Source organism: Bos indicus, chromosome X, assembly GCF_029378745.1.
Source record: "Bos indicus isolate NIAB-ARS_2022 breed Sahiwal x Tharparkar chromosome X, NIAB-ARS_B.indTharparkar_mat_pri_1.0, whole genome shotgun sequence".
Taxonomy (NCBI): Eukaryota; Metazoa; Chordata; class Mammalia; order Artiodactyla; family Bovidae; genus Bos; species Bos indicus.
This window is the reverse complement of record NC_091789.1, coordinates 70963584-70980918: the sequence shown is the minus strand read 5'-3', so window position 1 is coordinate 70980918 and position 17335 is coordinate 70963584.

Sequence of the window (17335 nt, the reverse complement as noted above, 5' to 3'; positions counted from 1 at the left end):
AATTGAACTGAGTGTTTATTTTCAAGTTGCCAACTGCAATTATTGAAGCAGAGTTATAGTACAAATCAACTTATTCCATTTAACTTATTTAAACTGGCCAATATTCTTGTCTCCAAATGTTCTTATTGAATCACACCAGATTTCCTTTTCGTGGCTGTGTGTGCTTAGTAAACCTGCTTCCAGGAAGAAGGGTTGTACTAGGAAGCAGGAAATATGTGGTGAATTGAGCTGGAAAATATTTTCTGAATATCTATTATTTCAAAACAGCTTCTCCCACTTTCAGTGAAGAACAGAAATATGAAGGTCATATATCTACTCAGGCCCAAAGAAAATCCAAGTGTCCTTGTATCTACAAATAATAAGCATTGTAGGCTAATGAAAAAACAAAGCAAATTTTTAAAAAAATAACCTAATCATAAACCAATACCATAGCCCTGCCCTACAGTTTATCTAGTCTATCTCTACCTTCTCCTCAGCTCATTTACACAAAAATCCTGGAGCTCATCCAAATTCTGGTTCACCAAGGAACCCTCAGTTTTTCCTATAAGTGCCACTTCCACTCCTGATCCTTTCTTATAAAAGGTGTGTTGTATCTCACAGTGCTTCTAGCTTGTCAGCCAAAGACTGTAGGTCTTCTGTTTGTGAACCAGATTGCTTTCTTCCAAAAATATGTCCTCTCATTATCACCTCATCACCATCCTTATTTATAGAATTTTTAAGAGTCCTAAAAAGGTTAAAGCTCTTCCTCTGCTCTAGAGGAAAAAGATTCCTAAGGATTTTTGTTGATTAAACAGGTTTGCTCTGGTAGTATGTCCTGTCTTCACCATAGCACAATAAGCAGGGTACCAAATAGTTAATCATATGATATTCAGGGTCACATTATTTAAAGCTTAATGTCACAATCAGAGGACATCTATGGCATTGGCTTCCCGTCTCTCAGGGATCCAAGTGCTCAATATTGTCCATAGTTTAGCTTACTCAGAAGTTACCCACCTTGGCTTAATATTGATGGGGGCGATTTGATTCAGGTTTGCATAGATAACCAGACTTACTAGCAGAGCAACTATAGGAACCTCCTGGTTATATGAAGCCCACTTAATTGGTCCATCTGGAGAGAATGAAACCCACCCTCCACCACCATGTTTCCTGGGATAAAACTGCAGCAATTTCAAGGCAAACCCTTAAATACCCTTCCACAGTCTCCTGCTCACTACTTTTTTTCTCTATAACATAAGAATCTTAAGGAAAGAAGCCAGGTATAGGACAGGAATTCCTTCATTGCAGGGCAGTGGTTTCACTGTATGTCAATTTTTTCTCAGGTGTATACCTTCTTCTAGAGTTGGGAGGATCAGTGTTACATCATTCTCCTTGCACTCTCTTTGGAAAACATACAGATTATATTCAGACTATGGCTAAAGGAACTAGATCAGTCTTATACAAATTTAAGGGACTCTAACCTCAAGTTCACTGCTTGTGCAGTAATGCCGGGAGAACACAACTGCTCTCAACTTCACACATACTCACAGTACCTTCATGTATAATTACAGTCTTAGTATAAGTGTCTTCCCATACCCTTCAAAGCAACTAACCTTTTAGGGGGTCCAATTGTTGTCACTCTGCCCAACTAACTAATGCATATATAACCCCAAGGGATCTGGTCATGAAGGTCCCCTCCACCAATATCAACATTGTGCCTTCTTACTTAGAGGAAAGTGTCTGTGTGTATAGCATTGCAAAAATAACTTAGGATGTTAGATTAGGGAATGAGTGGCAGTGTCTTTGAAACTTATCAACTGCCTGACTTCTCAAAGATAACACACAATTACTATTTGAACAATTATGTCATGGAACTATTATTCGTTAGACAGCTCTCAGTATTAGAAAGATCAAAGGTGATACCCAAAATTTTGCCACTTGAACTTGGATTTGGTGAAGGAAAACAACTCCCAATTACACACATAGCTAGTGGGTTCTTATTTAAAATGACAGCAATCCATCAGTTATTACAGGTAATAGAAAATGATTCAACATAGTTTCATTCCTCTTTTTATTCATTTGTATGCATGTGTGCACACACACAGTATATACACACAAAGCATGTCTTCTTTTATCAATGAAATATTGAAATCAACTTTGGAAATTAAAAAAAAAATTCTCTCCCTTGAAGTCTATGAATGACTAAATTAAGAAATATAAAAGCAAAGTCATGTATAAAGGTGGTTGAGTATCACTGGGAAGAGTGGTAGTCATTTCAAATATAAAATGCTTAAATCATGATGATAATTCTGAATCTTGGCCCTTTAAAAGTTTAAACAAAAGTCCCCTTTCTTGGCCCCACACTAACCATATGATATTTCCCCCTTTTATACATTATTTAGGTTTATTTCAATCCTTCTCTAACATTTATAGTTTTAAAAGAAATGATAGCAGAACTGAGAAAACAGACCTGGGATGCTGGTTTTTTTTTTTTTAACTTTACAATATTGTATTGGTTTTGCCATATATCAACATGAATCCACCACACGTATACATGTGTTCCCCATCCTGAACCCTCCTCCTTCCTCTCTCCCCGTATCATCCCTCTGGGTCATCCCAGTGGGACCCTGTTTTAAACCTTGATACATTAGAATTACAGGAGGCAGAAATTCCAGGAAGGCAAATGTACTGATTTTGCAATGGCAAGGCTTCCTGGGATATGAAGCATATTTATTAAAATTTTTGGAACAGAGCTATCAACAACTTCCATCACTTATTTTAATCAGATACTGCTGCTGACCAGTATGCACTACAATAAAGAGAAATCCAGTTGAGTTGAACTAATGAACTTCCAGACATTTAAGCTGGTTTTAGAAAAGGCAGAGGAACCAGCGATCAAATTGCCAACATCCACTGAATCATTGAAAAAGCAAGGGAGTTCCAGAAAAAATATCTATTTCTGCTTTAGTGACTATGCCAAAGCCTTTGACTGTGTGGATCACAATAAACTGTGAAACATTCTCAAAGAGATGGGAATACCAGACCACCTGACCTGGCTCTTGAAAAACCTATGTGCAGGTCAGGAATCAACAGTTAGAACTGGACATGGAACAACAGACTGGTTCCAAATAGGAAAAGGAGTATGTCAAGGCTGTATATTGTCCCCCTGCTTATTTAATTACACGCAGAGTACATCATGAGAAACGCTGGGCTGGAGGAAGCACAAGCTTGAATCAAGATTGCCAGGAGAAATATCAATAACCGCAGATATGCAGATGCCACCACCCTTATGGCAGAAAGTGAAGAGGAACTAAAAAGCCTCTTGATGAAATTGAAAGAGAAGAGTCAAAAAGTTGGCTTAAAGCTCAACATTCAGGAAACTGAGATCATGGCATCTGCTTCCATCACTTCATGGGAAATAGGTGGGGAAACAGTGTCAGACTTTATTTTTGGGGGGCTCAAAAATCACTGCAGATGGTGATTGCAGCCTTGAAATTAAAAAACACTTACTCCTTGGAAGGAAAGTTATGACCAACCTAGATAACATTACTATCAAGGTTGCTTACTACCAGTAAGCAGAGACATTACTTTGCCAACAAATGTCCATCTAGTCAAGGCTATCATTTTTCCAGTAGCCATGTATGGATGTGAGAGTTGGACTGTGAAGAAAGCTGAGCACCGAAGAATTGATGCTTTTGAACTGTGGTGTTGGAAAAGACTCTTGAGAGTCCCTTGGACTGCAAGGAGATCCAACAAGTCCATTCTAAAGGACATCAGTCCTGGGTGTTCTTTGGAAGGAATGATGCTAAAGCTGAAACTCCAGTTCTTTGGCCACCTCATGTGAAGACTTGAATCATTGGAAAAGATTCTGATGCTGGGAGGGATTTAGGGGCAGGAAGAGAAGGGGATGACAGAGGATAAGATGGCTGGATGGCATCACTGACTCGATGGACGTGAGTCTGAGTGAACTCCAGGAGTTGGTGATGGACAGGGAGGCCTGGCATGCTGCAATTCATGGGGTCACAAAGAGAAGGACATGACTGAGCAACTGAAGTGAACTGAACTGAATGAACTTTTCAGACTATGCCATGATAATTCATTGTATTTTGATGAGGGAGGGTATTTCTTCACTTTGGATGACTTTTTTTTTTTTTAATAAAACAAGTTAAACTCAAAACACTTTGGATACAATTTATGTTTAAAAAGATGTTAGAGCTTGACTCTTGGATTGCCATGCCATCTGAGATTTGCAGCCCGTGAAGATTTTGAAATTCCAAAGCAACATGAACATGCCAAAGAAAAAAATCTATCTTAATTCATCAAGGTGGAGAATGAAAATTTAAAAAGTATTTAGGTATAATTCAATGTCTAAAATTGAAAATAATTTTTATGTAAAAAATTTCCAATAGAGTTGAAGCAACAGGGTTTACATTATAAATAATTAGAAATCACTATAAAAGCTATAGTTAAATATCAATATGCATGATTCAAAGGCAAAAGGAGAAAGAACATGTTGTACTCAAGAATAATGGGTAGTCTTTATAAAACTTGAATAGAACACTAAAGAACAAGTAAAACTGAAGGGGGAGGTTGAAGATAAGAGATTAGCACCAGGTGAACCAAAGAGTAAGAAATTGGAGTTTAGATACTGTTCATGAAACACTGCTGCTGCTGCTGCTGCTAAATCGCTTCAGTCATGTCTGAGTCTGTGTGACCACATAGATGGCAGTCCACCAGGCTTCCCCATCCCTGGGATTCTCCAGGCAAGAATACTGGAGTGGGGTGCCATTTCCTTCTCCAATGCATGGAAGTGGAAAGTGAAAGTGAAGTTGTTCAGTTGTGTCTGACTCATAGCAACCACATGGACTGCAGCCTACCAGGCTCCTCTGTCCATGGGATTTTCCAGGGAAGAGTACTGAAGTGGGGTGCCATTGCCTTCTCTGTCATGAAACACTGAGGAATCAACTAAAAGGAAACACAGAATTCGTGGGAGATAAGGTTTGATAGTTAATATGGAGGGCTTCCCTGGTGTCTCAGACTATAAAGAATCTACCTGCAGTGGAGGAGACCTGGGTTCCATCAGTTAATATGGGACTAAATCACAGACCACAGTGAATGGGTAGGCAATAAGCATATAATAGGAACCCATTTGAGAGATTAATCTGAAAGTACTGTAGAATGATTTAAATGGAAATGATACAGGAAGAGATAGTAACAAGCCTTAAAATAACTTTCATATTTCCTCTACATATTTCTAATTTGTAAACAGTGTTTATTGTAATTAAGGATGTCACACTTACTGTCAATTTTCTCCAGTGTTTAAAATTCTAGTCAACTGTGAAAATGTGAGGTATGTTGTGGGTCAATCAAAGTGAAGAAAATATTTTTGGCAAGATCTAATATTTGGATTTAAGCTTCTGCAAAAATCAATAAAATCATAAACCATAAACTGGGTTTCATTTGAAATAAACATTTCAACTGAAGACTCAATCTAATTCTTTCACTTTTACTAATACTAGTAACTCTTTAATTCTACATAGCTTAACAATGTGTGAAAATGGCTCCAGCTTTCTGTTATCTCCTTTCCTACTATCCAAAGTTTCATGGTTTTTGCTACTTTTAGATGTAGGCTGTTTTACCACCTAAGAAGACATGCTCTGACTTTGTCTGACTTGTCCATCCCCCACCATCTGTACCTCTATATTCAGGCTAACCCTAAAGTCAGGGCCTCTACAACATTCCCAGTCCAGTGAAACCCCTTGCTTCCATCACTATCAATAATTTCTGTATCCTGCTACTAAATATGCACTGATGGCTATATCCTTTAGGTCTAATATAGAACTCAAAATGAAGCTGATTTTTCCCCATGGACAAGATTGTTAGTAACTGGGAGTTTTAAAGGATGTGTGGTTCTATCTACAGTTTGGATATCCTATTGGTTTAATTCTATTTTTGTTGGTTTAAGAAGATAGACATTATAAATAACAAGACTGATAGGGAAAATGCAGTTTTCATTGGGAAAAACCTACTCACCAATGAAACTTTTGAACACATTCCAGGTGGAAATCATGGATTTCCTAATAGTAATACCACTTTGACAGGCAACAAGGTGGAGTCATAAATAAATTTTCCCAATAACTAAAATTATTATTTTTTAGTCACTATGCTGTACATTGCATCTCTAGAACTTATTTATCTTATATCTGGAAGTTTTTACATTTTCACCACCTACCCATATTTCATCTACCTTCCACCCCCCATCATGTCACCTACTAATATTCTCTGTAACTATCAGTTCAAATTTTCTAGATTCCACATATAAGTGAGATAATACAGTATTTGTCTTACTCTGACTTTTATCACTTAACATAAGGTCACTTGCCATCAACATCATCCAAATTGTCTCAAATGGCAGTTTCCTTCTTTTTTTATGGCTGAACTATATCATGTTTTATATTTCCATTCATTCTTTGATGAAGACTTAAGTTGTTTCTATGTCTTGTCTACTGTAAATAATAATGAAATGAACATAGAGGTGTAGGTATCTTTTGAAGATAGTGCTTTCGTTTCCCTCAGATAAATACTCAGAAGTGGAATTGCTGAATCATATTGTAGCTCTAACTTTTATTTTTTGAGGACACTCCATACTGGTTTCCATAATGACTAGAAACATTCTCACCAACAACGGACAAACGTTCCTTTTTTTTAAAAATCATATCCTCTCCAATATATTTATTATCTTTTTGATAATAGCTATCCTAATAGGTGCTGGGAGGGATTGGGGGCAGGAGGAGAAGGTGACGACAGAGGAAGAGATGGCTGGATGGCATCACTGACTTGATGGACATGAGTTTGGGTGAACTCCAGGAGATGATGACAGACAGGGAGGCCCGGCGTGCTGCAATTCATGGGGTCGCAAAGAGTCAGACACAACTGAGCGACTGAACTGAACTGATCCTAATAGGTCTGAGGTGATATCTCATTGTGGTTTTGATTTGCATTTCCCTGATGCTTAGAGTTGTTGAGCATCATTTTAGGTACCTATTAGCCATTAGGATATCCACAGAAAACTATCTATTCAGTTCCTCTGACCATTTTTTAATAAAAATATTTTTTGCTGAGTTATATGAGTTTTTTATCTATTTTGGATATCAATTCCTTATCAGACATATGATTTGCAAATATTTTCTTCCATTCCACAGGTTTTGGTGGTGGTTTAATCACTAAGTCCTGTCCAGCTCTTGCGATCCCATGGACTGTAGCCCACCGGGATCCTCTGTCCATGGGATTTAGCAAGCAAGAATACTGGAGGGGTTGCCATTTTTTTTTTCCCCAGGGTCATTCCCAACCCAGGGATCAAACCTGCTACTCCTGCATTGCAGGCAGTCTCCTGCATTGCAAGCAGATTTTTTACCATTGAGGCACCAGGGAAACCCTATTGCACAGATTGCTTTTATTTTGTTTTTGATGGTTTCCTTTGCTATACAAAAGCTTTTTACCTTGATGTAGTCCCATTTTATTTTTGCTGTTGGTGTCAAATCCAAAAAATCATTGGCAAGACCAATGCCAAGGAGCTTACACTATATGTCTTCTTCTAGAAATTTTGTGGTTTAAAGTCTTACAGTCAAATCTTTAATCCATTTTCGGTTGCCTTTTTTGTATTGTGTGAGACAGTGGTCAAGTTTCATTCTTTGTATTGGCTGTTCAGTTTTCCCAACACTATTTATTGAAGAACCTATCCTTTGCTTATTGTATATTCCTATCTCTTTTGTTATAAATTGATTGATCCTATAAATGTATATTTATTTATGTGCTCTATATTCTATTCCATTGATATGTATGTCTCTTTTTAGGTAAAAAATGTACTGTTTTGATTACTAAAATTATTTTAAACACTAAAATATTGGGGGGAGGACTATTTGAGGTAAAAAGCAGTCACATATATACCATACATGTCCTACTTCCACATCTTCTAATGCCTAATTTTCTTTTTTTTATGACTCAGGATCATAATTATTTTTTTCTTATGGGCTAACTTGGGCTTCCCTGGTGGCTCAGATGGTAAAGAATCCATCTGCAATGTTGGAGACCTGGGTTCGATCCCTGGTTTGGGAAAATCTCCTGGAGATGGGAATGGCTATACACTCCAGTATTCTGGCCTGGAGAATTCCATGGACAGAGGAGCCTGGCAGGCTACAGTCCATGGGATCACAAAGAGTCAGATGCAACTGAGTGTTTTTTTTTGTTTTGTTTTGTTTTTTTTTACAGTCTAACTTGCTGGGAAATCTGCATTTCAGTTTTCTTTACTCTTCCTTCTATATCCAGTAGACAACTATAATTTTTACTGTCTCTATGACTGCTTTTAATAATGTCCATTCTCTCCTACCTACTTTTTGATGGTTGAAATCTGTTCCATTCAGAATCTTCTGCTGTGGTTCTCTAACTGTTCAATATGCCCATTTACACAAAGACTCAGATTCCTCCAAAATAGACCATTTATTCACTCATTTCTTCCATTTATCTATTCATTCTTTCATACAACAAATACTTATAGAGCTCTTTGGTGTATGTTGTGATGTTGTAATGGATAAGACAACAATGGCCATTGTCTTCAGGAACCTCACAATACTTTTACACATAAGTACACATTTTGTGTGATCTGAGGGTGAGAAATAAAGGTTTCTGGGGGAGCACTTCTAAGACCTGGAGTTTAAGGAGTTCAAGTTCAAGGAGAACTTCCTGGAAAAAATGACATCTCATTTGCAACCTGAAGAATGAGCACCATTAGCTAGGTGTTAGAGCAAAGATAAAATTTATTTCCAGAAAAAAACTCTACTTCTGTTCCTTAAAATCCTTCTCTTTTCAGTATCTTCCTATTCTAGGATAAAATAAGACTAAAATATCCTCATCTCTGTTTTTCCTTTGGTTTTCTCTTCTCTGTGATCCACTATTTCTCAAGTATTAGAGATGACCCTAAATACAAGGTACTCACTCCAAAGTCCATAGGCCTTGAAGGGTTCCAAAGTCCCTGAAAGCTTCCAGTTCTTCAAGGCTCAAACATCTTCCCAGATTAAGTCACCCTTCCTTATTTCTTATAATAGTTGCAACTGTGAGAAGAGAAAATATGTGTTTTACCCTCTATCCTCAATGATGAGGATGACCAGTTTTACCTTAAATGACTATTACCATAGCAGACATTTGTATAGGCATTTGATAAGTTGTCTTTACCTTTTCATTTAATGTTAACTACCCAACATGTTTATAAAGGAAAATTACTTCTTTTATTTCTATATAGTCCTTCATTACATATACTTGATGCTTTTCAGAACTTTTTTCTAAAAAGTACGGCATGAGTGACATGAATCTCAGGGTTGGATTCTCAACCTGATTAAATATTATTGATACTAAGAGTAAAACTTCAGATCACAGTCTAAAGGAATACACTCTATTGTTTAAGTCCACAGAGTTTGTGAACAATATTTTGTTGTTTCAAGCTGATTTTCTTATTTCTGGAATTAGAAACTATTTCTGAAGAATGTGAATGACCAAAAATCAGAGACAGATAATTCACAATTATTGCTGAAGGTTTAACAGATTGTCTTCCTGGAACACAACTATTTCTGGATTCATATTTCCAACAGTCTATTGGACATATCCATTTGAACATTACATATCAGTTCTGTCTCAGAAATATCTTTCAAAATCATTTTCTTTCAAATTGCTACTGTATTACTTCAAATCCTTATTTTCTCCTACCCAGAGAATTTCAGGGCATATCTGGTCTTTCAGCTTCTAGTCTTTCTTATTCATTCCATCATTAATCCACCTACTAGAGAGATTTTACCTGGACCTTATTTGGATCATGTTGTTATTAATACTAATTTTTCAATATATTTTCCTTAATTAGGGGTGGCATTCAAGGCAGTCTTACTTCTTCCACCCTAATTCCTACTACATTCCCTCATATAACAAACATGCACATACAATGTATGCAAGATAAAAGATTTAATGCCTCCATTTCCTTGTACCTCTCATATTCTTTCTGCCTAAAATGATTATTACTTAAGGCCAACTACATAATTTGTGAGGCCCAGTGAAAAATGAAGATATATAACCTTGTTCAAAAAACAGGGAAGAAGTGCTATTAAATGTACGTATAAAGGTTTTTTCTTTCTCCCATGGCCTCTCTTTTATCTGGACATGATGTTTTTATTTGCTATTTAATATCATTCATGGCTAATTCATGTCAATGTATGGAAAAAACCACCACAATAGTGTAAAGTAATTAGCCTCCAATTAAAATAAATAATTTTTAAAAAGAAAAAAATATTATTAATATGGATTTTAACATTCAGTTTTATAGTGAGTGCTGACAGTTTTCAATACAAAAGTCAGCCTTGCCAGTTAATTCTTCTCCATTGGGTTAATTCCTACCTGGTCTTTAAAACTTAGCACAACCATATTCCTCTCTGTAAATTTTTCACAACATCCATTTTTTATTGACTTTATAACTTTTTGCACTTTTCCCTGTTAATATACATAGGCTTTGGAACCAGAAAACTAAGTTTGAGATCTGACTCTGTCTCTGCGTCATTAGATACAATATTTATTCATTCTGAGTTTTAATTTCCTTGTCTAAAATATAGATTTCAGTACCCACAAGATTGTATGAGGCTTAAAATTATTTAAATAATTTGAACAGTGTTTAGCACTCAATAAATGGTAGCTTTATTGTCATTATTAACAGGTGACACTATACTGACTATTTGTGTTCCTCTCCTCACTATACTAGAGATCATCTATTCTCTATATTCCCCTCAGTATCTACCATAGCTCTCAGCACACTCAAAGGAAGTACGCTGAATAAATGAGCTAAATCTTTTCTTGCGCACTTAGCACAACACCTGTCACACAGTACACATTCTTTTAATGTGTGTCGTATTACTTTGAAGGAATCGTTGTTTTAACCATCATCATGTACATTTCAGTTGAAGCTGACATCCACTGCTACAAATACACAGCAAACTGCAATTGTGTCTCCTGTTAAAAACAGATTTTTCTAGAATTCATAAAAAAATTATTCTTTTACATCCTAGATTTAGCTAAAGTCACAGTTCTCAGTTGCAGCCAAAATTAGAAAACAATTTTGCTGGATATTTCTGGTGGGACTGAAAGCAAGAAATGTTTCTTCCCATTCCAAGGAAATGAAGTTATATTAAAAGGAAACTATCAGAACTTCCCTAGTGGTCCAGTGGTTAAGACTCCATGCTTCTAATGCATGGGGTGGGTTCAATCCCTGGACAGGGAATTAAGATCTCACATGTCATGAGGAGTGGCCAAAAAAGGGAAAATATTGGGGAGAGGAGATTTTCTATCAAATGTGTCCAGTCATTCTTGTCTTAGGGGATGCTGGAGTTTTTAGTAGGTTTCTGACTTAGGGCAAGCTTTCTTTTTAATACCATAGTGCAAGATGACCAATAAAAAGCTTTATTTTTCTTTTCTTGTTGAGACTAGCTCTTAGAATTTCACAGTAAATTAAATAGAGAGGCTAAACCATCTTTCAGAATTCCAAGCTATGATCCTGCTATGCTTTAGTGGTAAAAGAAAATGTTGATGGAATGACATCTGATGTTCTATCACAATTCAGCCAACATTTCAACACACCTAGAATGTCAGTTCAGACTCATCGATATCATTAACATTCCATGACCTGTTAGCATGAAGCCTTTGGGCATAAGTTTATCAGTTCTCTCAGTGTTGACTGAAGGAGTAATACGATTTTCTCTTACAACTAAACTCTATGTGAATTTACAACATTATAATATAAGGACTAAAAGTAAAGTTTAATGGTAGGCATTTCATAAAGAACTTCAGGAGCCATCTTCATGAATTTTCTTTCAGTTCAGTTCATTCGCTCAGTCATGTCCAACTCTTTGTGACCCCATGAATCGCAGCACACCAGGCCTCCCTGTCCATCACCAACTCCCGGAGTTCACTTAGCCTCACGTCCATCAAGTCAGTGATGCCATTCAGCTATCTCATCCTCTTCCATCCCCTTCTCCTCCTGCATCCAATCCCTCCCAGCATCAGAGTCTTTTCCAATGAGTCAACTCTTCGCATGAGGTGGCCAAAGTATTGGAGTTTCAGCTTTAGCATCACTCCTTCCAAAGAAATCCCAGGACTGATCTCCTTCAGAATGGACTGGTTGGATCTTCTTGCAGTCCAAGGGACTCTCAAGAGTCTTCTCCAACACCACAGTTCAAAAGCATCAATTCTTCGGTGCTCAGCTTTCTTCACAGTCCAACTCTCACACCCATACATGACCACTGGAAAAACCATAGCCTTGACTCAATGGACCTTTGTTGGCAAAGTAATGTCTCTGCTTTTGAATATGCTATCTAGGTTGGTCATAACCTTTCTTCCAAGGAGTAAGTGTCTTTTAATTTCATGGCTGCAATCACCATCTGCAGTGATTTTGGAGCCAAAAAAAATAAAGTCTGACACTGTTTCCACTGTTTCCCCATCTATTTTCCATGAAGTTAACTTCCCACAATTGTAATTTTAGTGGGCTTCCCTGGTAGCTCAGACAGTAAAGAATCTGCCTGCAAGGAAGAAGACCAGAGTTCCATCCCTAGGTCAAAAAGATCTCCTGGAGAAGGGAATGGCTACCCACTACCCAGTATTCTTGCCTGGAGAATTCCATGGACAGAGGAGCCTGGAAGGCTGCAGTCTTTGGGATTTTCCTTCAAACCTTGCTTTACATTTGTCTAAACTGAACAGATATTAGCCTGGTGAGTACAATATTGATTTCTAATTTACCATTCTAAGAATTTTAAACGTCAAGGTACTGGCAAATGACATTAATATTTTCTTTTGCTTAATTTTTTCATACATTCAATATGAGCAAATTAGAATTATCATCAAGTAACCACTGATTTCTAAATGTGATATTAAAATTAATTTAAAAGAATCCAAACATTTCATTTGTGTAACTCTCATGTGAAACAAGCTGCCAGAAAATATCTCTATGTGATAAATAATATTTCTATTTCAAGGATACCAAAGACTAACATAATGTTTCTCAGTGGAAATTTCTTTCATGTTGAATATCCTATATCTGAAGGAGCCCTCAGTGATGAATACAGAAAGGAGCAAAATATGTATTTGTGCCTGCATTCCAGAGAAATCATTTGTAGAGTCCCTAAGGCATGGCAGCAACTTTTATGCCATAAAACCATTACTCCAACAGCCATCTACACAGAATTACCTATTATATAATTTAATGTTTAAAATATTCATTTATAACATGGTCTATCTCACAATACCTAATGACAAGTGGTAATAATGGATTGCTACTGAATGCATTTCGATTTAATGAATGTTTTTAAATAGGAGTTTCTTCACAGGATAACAATATCCAGTGAAAAACAGATGACAGAGCACATTACTTTTTTTTCAGTATTAAATGATTCCACTTTGAAAATTAAAATGGCTCCAGTTATGTACAGATTAAAAGCCACAAGCATCTATCTGATATTAGCTTTCTCTAACTAAATAGCCAAAAGTCATCGTCAGCATCATCATCAGGACAGACTTATTGGATTTACAAGTTATCTAAAACAGTTACTAAAGGAAAATTTAGTTGATAATCAGTATAGAAGATGCATGGCAGCTAACAAGAGTACAGTTTCTGATTATTAATATATGGTCTATTTTGACTGTGTGGAATATAACAATATATATAAAAGTGTTACTATGACTTTAAATTTTTGTTTAGTGGCTAAGTTGTGTCCAACTCTTCGTGACCCCATGAACAGAGGAGTTTGGCGGGCTACTATAGTACTATACTATGATTTTAAATTGGCAGTCCTCAAATATATGTAAGTGGATTAATGCCAGACTGAGTGTGTAAATCAAGCAACATTTTGAAAAACAGCCACTGTAAAATATTTTAGGACATAGTCATGATAGCAAATGAAAAATTATAGCTAAGGCATCAATTATTTGGTGAAGATACATGTCATTAACATGTATGTATACATATTCTTATACAGACAATATAGATACTCATAAAGGAGAGGAATTAGTTTGTTTGCCTACAGATATGCAAATGGACATGTATATCTGTACCTATGCAGAATATTATGTTTGTAGTTGTAGAATAGTAGTGGTTATAGTTACAATATAAGTAATAAATTATATTAAACTTCAAATATACCAAATACAGTTGATCTGAACAACAGAAGTTTGAATTATGAGGGTTTATTTATAACATTTTTTCATAAAAACATATTATAGCACTACTGATCCAAGTTCCGTTGAATTCATTGATGAAGAAATTTGGATAGGGAGGAATAACTGTAAAGTTTTACATGATTTTCAGCTGTGTCATGGATCAGTGCACCCGAGTCTCAATGTTTTTTGAGGATCAAGTGTAAAAGAGATATAAATCTTTTATTGCCCATCACCAAAGTTCAGAAGATTAGCTATTATGCTATATATTACTAAAGTCCATTAAAAAAAACATAGCAATTATCAACACCATCATTATTATTATATGAAGTAATCTGGCCAATCTGAAAACAAAAATATTATGAATTTTTCTTCTTTCTTTATTTCCTTTCTTACTTTTAGTCTTTTTTTCTCTAAATATTTGTTGAATACTTATATACTAGTGGGCCTTAGAAAGTAGTGATGCCTTAGGAAGCATCACTGTGAACAAAGCTAGTGGAGCTGATGGAATTCCAGCTGAGTTATTCAAATCCTAAAAGATGATGCTGTGAAAGTGCTGCACTCAATATGCCAGGGAATTTGGAAAACTTAGCAGTGGCCATAGTTCTAGAAAATGTCAGTTTACATTCCAATCCCAAATAAGAGCAATGCCAAAGAATGTTCAAACTACCACAAAATTGCACTTATTTCACATGCTAACAAAGTAATGCTCAAAATTATCCAAGCTAAGTTTCAACAGTACATGACTCCAGAACTTTGAGATGTACAAGTTGGATTTAAAAAAGGCAGAGGAAACAGAGATCAAATTGCCAACATCCATCAGATCATAGAAAACTCTAGAGAATACCAGAAAAACATCTACTTCTACTTCATTAACTATGATAAAGCCATTGACTTTGTATATCACAACAAACTGGAAAATTCTTCAACAGATGGGAATACCAGACCACCTTACCTGCCTCCTGCAAAACCTGTATGCAAATCAAGAAGTAACAGTTAGAATTAGACATGGAACAATGGGCTGGCTCAAAATTGGGACAGGAGTACGTCAAGGCTATATATTGCCACCCTGCTTATTTAACTTGTATGCAGAATATATCATGTGAAATGCCAGGCTGGATGAAGCACAAGCTGGAATCAAGATTGCAGGGAGAAATGTCAACAACCTCAGATATGCAGATGACATCACCAACTGAATGGACATGAGTTTGACCAAACTCCAGGAGATGAAGAACAGGGAAGTCTGATGTTTTATTGCACTTATATGTGTTCTATTTGAAATTTGAGCATATCCATTAAAAAATTCCATTTTAATACATAAGCTTTGGCATAATACTATATTTAACACCATATCTCTGTAAAATAATATATTGGATATCATGTTGTTGTTCAGTTGCTCAGTCGTATCCAACTCTTCATAACTGCATGGACTGCAGCATGCCATGCTTCCCTGTCCCTGACCATCTCCATGCCATCCAACAATCTGTCACCCTTTTCTCCTTCTGCCTTAAATTTTTCCCAATATCAGGGTCTTTTCCAATGAGTCAGCTGTTCACATCAGGTGGCCAAAGTACTGGAGCTTCAGCTTCAGCATCGATCCTTCCAAAGTGTATTCAGGGTTGATTTCCTTTAAGATTGACTGATTTCATCTCTTTGCTTTCCAAGGTACTCTCAAGAGTATTCTCCAGCTCCTCTGTTCAAAAGCATCAGTTCTTCAGTGTTCTACCTTCTTTATGCTCCAACTCTCTCATCCATACATAACTACAAGAAAGACCAAACCCTTGACTATATGGACTTTTGTCAGCAAAATGATGTCTTTGCTTTCTAACACAATCTCTTGGTTTGTCAGGGCTTTCCTACAAAGAAGCATGTCTGAGATTGTCAATAGTTCTCCTGGAAATCTTGATTCTGGCTTGTTGCTCATCCAGCCTGGCCATTCACATGATGTGCTCTGTGTGTAAGTTGAATAAACAGGGTGATGATAAGCAGCCTTGTCGTACTCCTTTCTCAGCCCTGAACCAGTCAATGTTCTCACTGTTGTTTCCACATACAGTTTTCTCAGGAGACAGGTAATATGGTCATATATTCTCATCTCTTTAAGAGCTTTCCAAACAAAATAAGTTTGCTATGATCCACACAAAGGCTTTAACATAGTCAATGAAATAGAGATATGTTTTTCTGACATTCCCTTGCTTTCTCTTTGATTCAGCAAATTTTGGCAATTGGTCTCTCATTCCTCTTCCTTTTCTAAACTTCCCCTTGAACCCCTGGAAGTTCTTGGTTCATGTAATGCTGAAGCATAGCTTGGAGGATTTTGAGCATAAACTTGCTAGCACTGAAATGAGTGTAATTGTGTGAATTGAATATTCTTTGGCTTTGCTGTTCTTTGGGTTTTGAATGAAAAGTGACCTTTTCCCGGCCTGTGGCCACTGCTGAGTTTTAGAAATTTGTTGGCATATTAAATGCAGCACCTTAACAACACCATTTTTTGGTTGCAGATTAAGTCCACACAATCAAATAGGTAGATTTTGTGTCTCTGGAATATATAAAAGGACAATGAATGTTCCCACAAAAGGAAACACTCAACTCTAGCAGCTGTGAACATCGGAGGCAAACACATATGGGAGTAGAGTCACATTAAAGTATGAGTTGTCCTCACAACCGCTACAGAGGAGACCAGCCCTCCCTAGCATTGGAGGGCCTCCTGGGGAGGTGAAGTTGGATTGTGTCGCACAGCAGAGGAAAAGATATTAACAGGTGAGACTTTAGGAAAAACTTTCATTATTATTTATAAGTTTTAATTTGTTGTTTTGTTGGTTCTATTTTTTCTCTTCTTTTTTCTCTGTTGTTTTGGCTATTGTTTTAATTGTTATTATTTCTATTTAGGCTTTTAAAGTTTGAAAATTATTTTTATTTGTTTTAGGGGGTTTCTTTTTGTTATTTTTCTTTAATATATATAGATCTTTTGTATACTTCTATTTTAACTTTGTTTTTCTAATTTTTCACAATTTTTATGCATTTGTTTAGTTTTCTTTGCTTCATTCACTGGGTAGCATTCTGCCTTGATTTTTTTTTCCCCTGTTTTCTGTTTTAACTAATTTCATTCTTAATTGATTGTTTTCATTTT